The sequence below is a fragment of the Octopus sinensis genome, unplaced genomic scaffold (genome assembly GCF_006345805.1).
Source record: "Octopus sinensis unplaced genomic scaffold, ASM634580v1 Contig17403, whole genome shotgun sequence".
NCBI classification, from domain to species: domain Eukaryota; kingdom Metazoa; phylum Mollusca; class Cephalopoda; order Octopoda; family Octopodidae; genus Octopus; species Octopus sinensis.
In genome coordinates this window covers 17,501-25,000 of record NW_021835033.1, presented here as the reverse complement: position 1 = coordinate 25,000, position 7,500 = coordinate 17,501, and the positions used below count along the sequence as shown (strand labels likewise).

Genomic DNA, 7,500 nt, shown 5'->3' with positions numbered 1-7,500 from the left:
TGTAACTGGTACTTATTTAATCGATCCCGAAAAGATGAAAGGCAAAGTTGACCTCAGTGCAATTTGAAGGATGAAAGGCAAAGTGGACCTCAGTGGAATTTGAACTCAGAACGTAGCAGCAGATGAAATACTGCTAAGCATTTTGCCCGGCGTGCTAACGTTTCTGCCAGCTCGCTGCCTTTACTGTAGTAATTCTGGTTATTGAATTGGTGAGATTGTTGAATACACAAGATTGGAAATGATTGGCCATAAATAGGCTTTACTCTTCTAAGATCAAGCATGTGGTATCTGTCGTTAGTTGTTCTAGTTGTGAACCTTGTGGATCAGGAGTCAGCCATGTTTAAGTATCATTCCAAAGCCCCGTTTTTGACTGGCTGGTGAGATGATGGAAAAAATTGTGAGTAGTAATAATCATTTCTACTAAAGGCCCGAAACTTGTGGGAAGGAAACTAATCAATTACATCAACCCTAGTTTTTCACTGGTATTTAATTTATTGACCCCGAAAGGATGAAAAGCAAAGTCGACTTTGGCAAGATTTGAACTCAGAACGTAAGGACAGATGAAATGCTGCTAAGTATTTTGCTTGGTGTGCTAATGGGTCTGCCAGCTCACTCACAGCCTTCTTATTTCTTTACTGCCCACAAGGGGCTACACACAGAGGGGACAAACAAGGACAGACAAACGTATTAAGTCGATTATATCGACCCCAGTGCGTAACTGGTACTTATTTAATCGACCCTGAAAGGATGAAAGGCAAAGTCGACCTCGGCAGAATTTGAACTCAGAATGTAGCATTTCGCCTGGTGTGCTAATGTTTCTGCCAGCTCACTGCCTTTATTACCACAAATACACACATACATATATCTGTGAATGCATGAGCATGTATGTGTGTAGTGTGTGTGTGTGTGTGAGTGTGCGTGTGTGTGTGTGTGTGTGTGTGTGCATGGGTGTGTCTGGGTCACCTTGTTTTGGCACCATGTAATAATTGTAAACAAGTGACATCATCATACAAATCATGTCATTCGTTTCCACTCTCCTGTGAAGACCATGGGAAAATATCACCTTCATTGAAAACGAGGGGGTTGGCAATCCAAAGGGTTTCTCATCGTCGTCGTCATCATCATCATCATCATCATCATCATTTAACATCTTTCTTCCATGCTGGTATATGTTGGATGGTTTGAAAGAGGACTAAACTTGTCTCCGGTCTTCTATTTTGGCAGGGTTTCTATGGCTGGATGCCCTTCCTAATGCCAACCACTTTACAGAGTGTACAGTGACACATAAAAGGCACCCGTGCTGGTGACATGTAAAGACACCAGTGCTGGTGACACTTAAAAGACCCCCAGTACATTCTGTAGAATGGTTGGCATTAGGAAGGGCATCCAGTTATAGAAACCAAGCCAAAACAGACTGGAGCCTGGTGCTACTCTCCAGCTTACCAGCCCCTGACAAGCCATCTAACCCATGCCAGCAGGGAAAACGGACAGTAAATGAGGATGATGGCGATGATGATGATGATGATGATGGTGATGATGATGATGTTGATGATGATGATGATGATGTTAATGATGATGATGATGTTGATGATGATGATGATGATGATGATGATGATGATGAGACAACTCTTCATTATTCAAAGAGGCCATTTCCTTTTCAAGACAATAAAATGTGGTTTGAGAGAAATTATCTGCTGTTTCTAGCAAGTCAAGCTAAGTCAAATGACCCCATAGAGTTAGAGAACCCAGGGATAACTAGCAAGTACATAAATACCTTTGTGGGGTGGGGCACATCTGTGTTGAAAAAAATTAATTAATTATTAATTATTAACAAATTCATAATTACTTATATTTTTTTTGGTGTGAAAAATTAAACCTATCTATTTCATAGGGAGTTTGTCAGTAGGGGTTTCACACTTAAATTTGGGCAAGAGTTCCTCTCCAGCCCTTAACACAGAGGTTCTCCAGTTTCTGAAAGAGGGATCATCTCATTGGTTCATATCCTTCCTGTTTGCAGGGATACTTAAATCTGCTATTTCTAGCATATGTTCAGTGCCTGTGTGGAGGCGCCCCTGTTGGCTCATGATGTTGTTACTGTTGCTGTTGTTGTTGTTGTTGTTGTTGTTGTTGTTGTTTTTATTGATTTCATTGTTTGTTTGTTTGGGATTCCTCTTTAATCAAAATTGTTTATTTTCCCCTCAACCTCTGGCCATGCCTACCACCTCTTTAGTCAAATGTTTTGAAAACTTGTTTGGTCTGTTCCCCTCCTCCTCCCACCTCCACCACTGCTGTCATCACTGCCACTGCCTCCACCACCACTATGGCCATCACCACCACCATGGCCATCACCACCACCATGGCCATCACCACCACCTTAGGTAACAGAAATCTCCTTCAGGCAACCTTCCAGCAGACTTTCTTTACTTTACTCAATGTCTCCTGCCAATGTGTAATTTAGTGGAGAGGATCACCACAAACAGATTTGGTGAATATCTCCACCACCACCACCACCACCATCACCACCATCGCCGCCTCCATCACCACCACCAACGCTGCCACCGTTGCTACCATCATTACCACCATCAACAACAACAACAACAACAACAACAACAACATGTGATTCCTGCCAATGTGTACTTTAGGAGAGTGGATAACCACCAACAGATTTGGTACATAGATACGCAGTTAGCAGCCTAACTGAAGGGTCAAAGATGGTTGGGCTAGTAGTAGTAGTAGTAGTAGTAGAGTAGTAGCAGCAGTAGCAGCAGCAGTAGCAGCAGCAATAGTAGTAGTAGTAGTAGTAGTAGTAGTAGTAGTAGTAGCAGCAGCAGCAGCAGCAATAGTAGTAGTAGTAGTAGTAGTAGTAGTAGTAGTAGTAGTAGTAGCAGCAGCAGCAGCAGTAGTAGTAGTAGTAGCAGCAGCGGTAGCAGCTGCAGCGATAGCTGTAGCAGCAGCAGCAGCAGCAATAGTAGCAGCAGCAATAGTAGTAGTAGTAGTAGCAGCAGCAGCAGTAGCTGTAGCCGCAGCAGCAATAGTAGTAGTAGTAGTAGTAGTAGTAGCAGCAGCAGCAATAGTAGTAGTAGTAGTAGTTTAGGTAGTGATGGAGGAAGTATTAGAGGAAGGTTTACTGCTGTTGACTCCTGGTCTCCAGCGAGAATGAACTGTGGATCAGAACTGATCCTGATTCAGCATTCCTTTACATTGCAAGAGTTTGTGAGTATCTGGTTTAAACCTAGCCCCTGGCCGAATATCAGTGCCATAGATCAGAGGGGGTCCTTAACCACCTTTCTGCAGACCAATACAGGGCCATGGAAAATTTTGGGTGATATGCAATGTTGGGGGATATGTTGTGCTCGAGAAGACCCTTTCATGCCAAGTGAAATTGTAGTACTGGCTGATGCCAGTGTTGTTTTTTTGTTTCCTTCTCGAGCCATGCCTGGCTCATAAGGGCCGGTTTCCTGATTTCCTTGGCGTATAGGTTCCCCACCTGGACAGGACACCAGTCCGTCATAGGTGAGCCACTAGATGCAGGAGGAAAGAGTGAGAGAAAGTTGTGGCGAAAGAGTCAGCAGAAGATTGCCATTACCTTCTGCCGGAGCGGCGTGGAGCTTAGGTGTTTCGCTCATAAGCACACACATCGTCCGGTCTGAGATTCGAACCCATGATCCCTCGATCGCGAGTCCGCTGCTTTAACCACTAGGCCATGTGCCTCCACTAATGCCAGTGTTGTGTAACTGGCACCAATGCTGGTGGCACATAAGGAGGACCCTTCAAACTTTGGGTCTCATGGAAGTAGTGATAAGTGACCAGGACCTTTGGCAATGTACTGTGCTTGAGAAGACCGGTCAAGCCAAGTGAGGTTGTAATTGTGGTCAATACCAGTATTATGTAACTGGGATCCATGCTGGTGGCATGTAAAATGCATCCACTACACTCTTGCAGGGGTTGGCATTAGGAAGGGCATCAAGCTGTAGAAACCATGCCAGATCAGACTGGAACCTGGTGCAGTTCCTTAGCTTGCCAGTTCTCAGTCAAACCATCCAACTCATGCCAGCATGGAAAATGGATGTTAAATGATGATAATGATGATGTCACTCAGAGAATGAATTAAAATATTTTTCTTCTGTTTTATTGAACTGTATCAGTCTGCTGGGTGTTTTTGCATTATATATGCATTATCTATGTATTATTAAGGTGGTGAGCTGGCAGAAACGTCAGCATGCTGAGCGAAATGCTTAACAGTCCAGTGCATAACTGGTACTTATTTAATCAACCCCCAAAAAGGATGAAAAGCAGGTCGACCTTGGCGGAATTTGAACTCAGAACGTAACAGCTAACGAAATACTGCTACTACTACTACTACTACTACTATTGCTGCTGCTGCTGCTGCTACTACTACTACTACTACTACTACTACTACTACTACCTACTATGCTGCTGCTGCTGCTGCTACTACTACTACTACTACTACTACTATTACTATGCTGCTCTGCTACTGCTGCTGCTCTACTACTACTACTACTACTACTACTCCTACTACTATGCTGCTGCTGCTGCTGCTACTACTACTACTACTACTATACTACTACTACTACTACTACTACTACTATTGCTGCTGCTGCTGCTGCTTACTACTACTACTACTACTACTACTATTGCTGCTGCTACTGCTGCTGCTACTACTACTACTACTACTACTACTACTACTACTACTACTACTACTACTACTACTACTGCTGCTGCTGCTGCTACTACTACTACTACTACTACTACTACTACTACTACTACTACTGGGGTGCTAACGATTCTGTCAGCTCACCACCTTACATATATATTTCTTTACTACCCACAAGGGGCTAAACATAGAGGGACAAACAAGGACAGAAAAAGGGATTAAGTTGATTACATCGACCCCAGTGCGTAAATGGTACTTAATTTATCGACCCTGAAAGGATGAAAGGCAAGGTCGACCTCGGCGGAGTTTGAACTCAGAATGTGAAGACAGACGAAATACCTATTTCTTTACTACCCACAAGGGGCTAAACATAGAGGGGACAAACAAGGACAGACAAATGGATTAAGTCGATTACATCGACCCCAGTGCGTAACTGGTACTTAATTTATCGACCCCGAAAGGGAAGGCAAGGTCGACCTCGGCGGATTTGAACTCAGAATGTGAAGACAGACGAAATACCTATTTCTTTACTACCCACAGGGGGCTAAACATAGAGGGACAAACAAGGACAGAAAAAGGGATTAAGTTGATTTACATCGACCCCAGTGCGTAAATGGTACTTTAATTTATCGACCCTGAAAGGATGAAAGGCAAGGTCGACCTCGGCGGAGTTTGAACTCAGAATGTGAAGACAGACGAAATACCTATTTCTTTACTACCCACGAGGGGCTAAACACAGAGAGGACAAACAAGGACAGACAAAGGGAATTTGAACTCACAACATAACGGCAGACGAAATACGGCTACGCATTTCACCCGGCGTGCTAACGGTTCTGCTACCTTACATATATACTCTTACTCTTTTACTCTTTTACTTGTTTCAGTCATTTGACTGTGGCCATGCTGGAGCACCACCTTTAGTCGAGCAAATCGACCCCGGGACTTATTCTTTGTAAGCCCAGTACTTATTCTAATGGTCTCTTTTGCCGAACCGCTAAATGATGGGGACGTAAACACACCAGCATCGGTTGTCAAGCAATGCTAGGGGGACAAACACAGACACACAACACACACACACACACACACACACACACACACACACATATATATATATACATATACACGGCAGGCTTCTTTCAGTTTCCGTTTACCAAATCCACTCACAAGGCTTTGGTCGGTCCGAGGCTATAGTAGAAGACACTTGCCCAAGGTGCCACGCAGTGGGACCGAACCCAGAACCATGTGGTCCGTAAGCAAGCCACCTACCACACAGCCACTCCTGTGCTATTAAATAATAATTTCATTTAAGTATTAAAAATCCTTTTGCTGATATGTAAAGTTGTAAGAAAATCTTTTTGCTGATATGTAAAGTTGGAATAAATGCTGCTAAGCATTTTATTCAGTGCAGTAATGATTCTACCAGCTTGTCACTCACCTTGATGACATTATTAAAAAGCCAATAATTTATGAAAGCATCTGAAAACAAAAAAATATTTTTCTTGTGTTTTCCTATTTTTCTGTTATTTTTTTATTCATTTTTCTACCTGACAAGTTAATTGAAACAAGTGGTTTCTTTTGTTTGTAATATGTAAAAGCGATCAAGGTGACAAGCTGGCAGAATCGTTACTGCACCAGATAAACTGCTTGGTGGCATTTCTTCCAACTTTACATTCTGAGTTCAAATGGTGTCAAGGTTGACTTTGCCTTTCATCCTTTCAGAGTTGATAAAGTACTAATTGAGTACTTTTAAAGATAATTTTGATGAGTCTGATTCGGTATCTTTCATTTCAATCACACCTGCACATATTATTGCATAATATTGCAAAGTTGAGATTAAGCTGGTGTTAAGAACATAAATTGTGACTAAGGTTTGGTGGAAGATTTTAATTCAAAACTTATGAAAATAAGACATTTGTACTGCAGAGCCAGAGGCAGTTTCAGCCAGGTTGGTATCGAAGAGGTTAAAATGACGATGATGATGATAATGATGATGGTGATGATGAGGATTAAAGATCACTAAAAGGTACAATTGTTCTTTGGCCAAAATAAATTTGAAGCAAGCGACTCTCTTCTTAAAATCACATTCACATTTACAATTGGTCAGTGTTGTACTGACCACATGTGTACAAATCACAGACAGAATAATAGTGAAACTGTTAAATTTACCATGACCAGTTACTCCCTGGTTTCAGTGTGGTTGTCCGACAGTTTGAAGGTAAATGTTTTAAGGTGTGTCAAATGTTGGTCTCATGTTGAGTGTCTTGCTTAAGAAACAGATCTCAATGACAGCGGTGAAATTTGAACTCAAAATCAGACTTATTCCACTGAGATGTTAGTATATATTTCTTTACTGCCCAGAAGGGGCTAAACATAGAGGGGACAAACAAGGACAGATGAAGGGATTGAGTCGATTATAATCCCCCCACACACACACATAATGGGCTTCTTTCAGTTTCTTTCTACCAAATCAACTCATGTGGCTTTGGTTGACCTAGGGCTAAAGCTGAAGATATTTGGCCAAGGTACCACACAGTGGGGCCGAACCCGAAACCATGTGGTTAGGAAGCAAGCTTCTTGTCATAAAGTCATACTGAGAAAACCTATTTCTTTACTACCCACAAGGGGCTAAACAAAGAGAGGACAAACAAGGACAGACGAAGGGATTGAGCCGATTATATCGACCCCAGTGCGAAACTGGTACTTTATTTATCGACCCCGAAAGGATGAAAGGCAAAGTTGACCTCGGCGGAATTTGAACTCAGAACGTAATGACAGACGAAATACCGCTGAGCACTTTGCCCTGAGATGTTAGTATATATCCTTGC

General features: G+C 42.5%; 1 protein-coding gene across 1 annotated transcript in view; it reads right to left on the bottom strand.

The window, feature by feature from the left end:
- Positions 1-7,500, bottom strand: part of LOC115231101 (sodium channel protein 1 brain-like) — a gene marked incomplete at its 5' end in the record, with an annotated part of 22,305 nt that overhangs the window by 645 nt on the left and 14,160 nt on the right. The gene's annotated exons all lie outside the window — the stretch shown is intronic.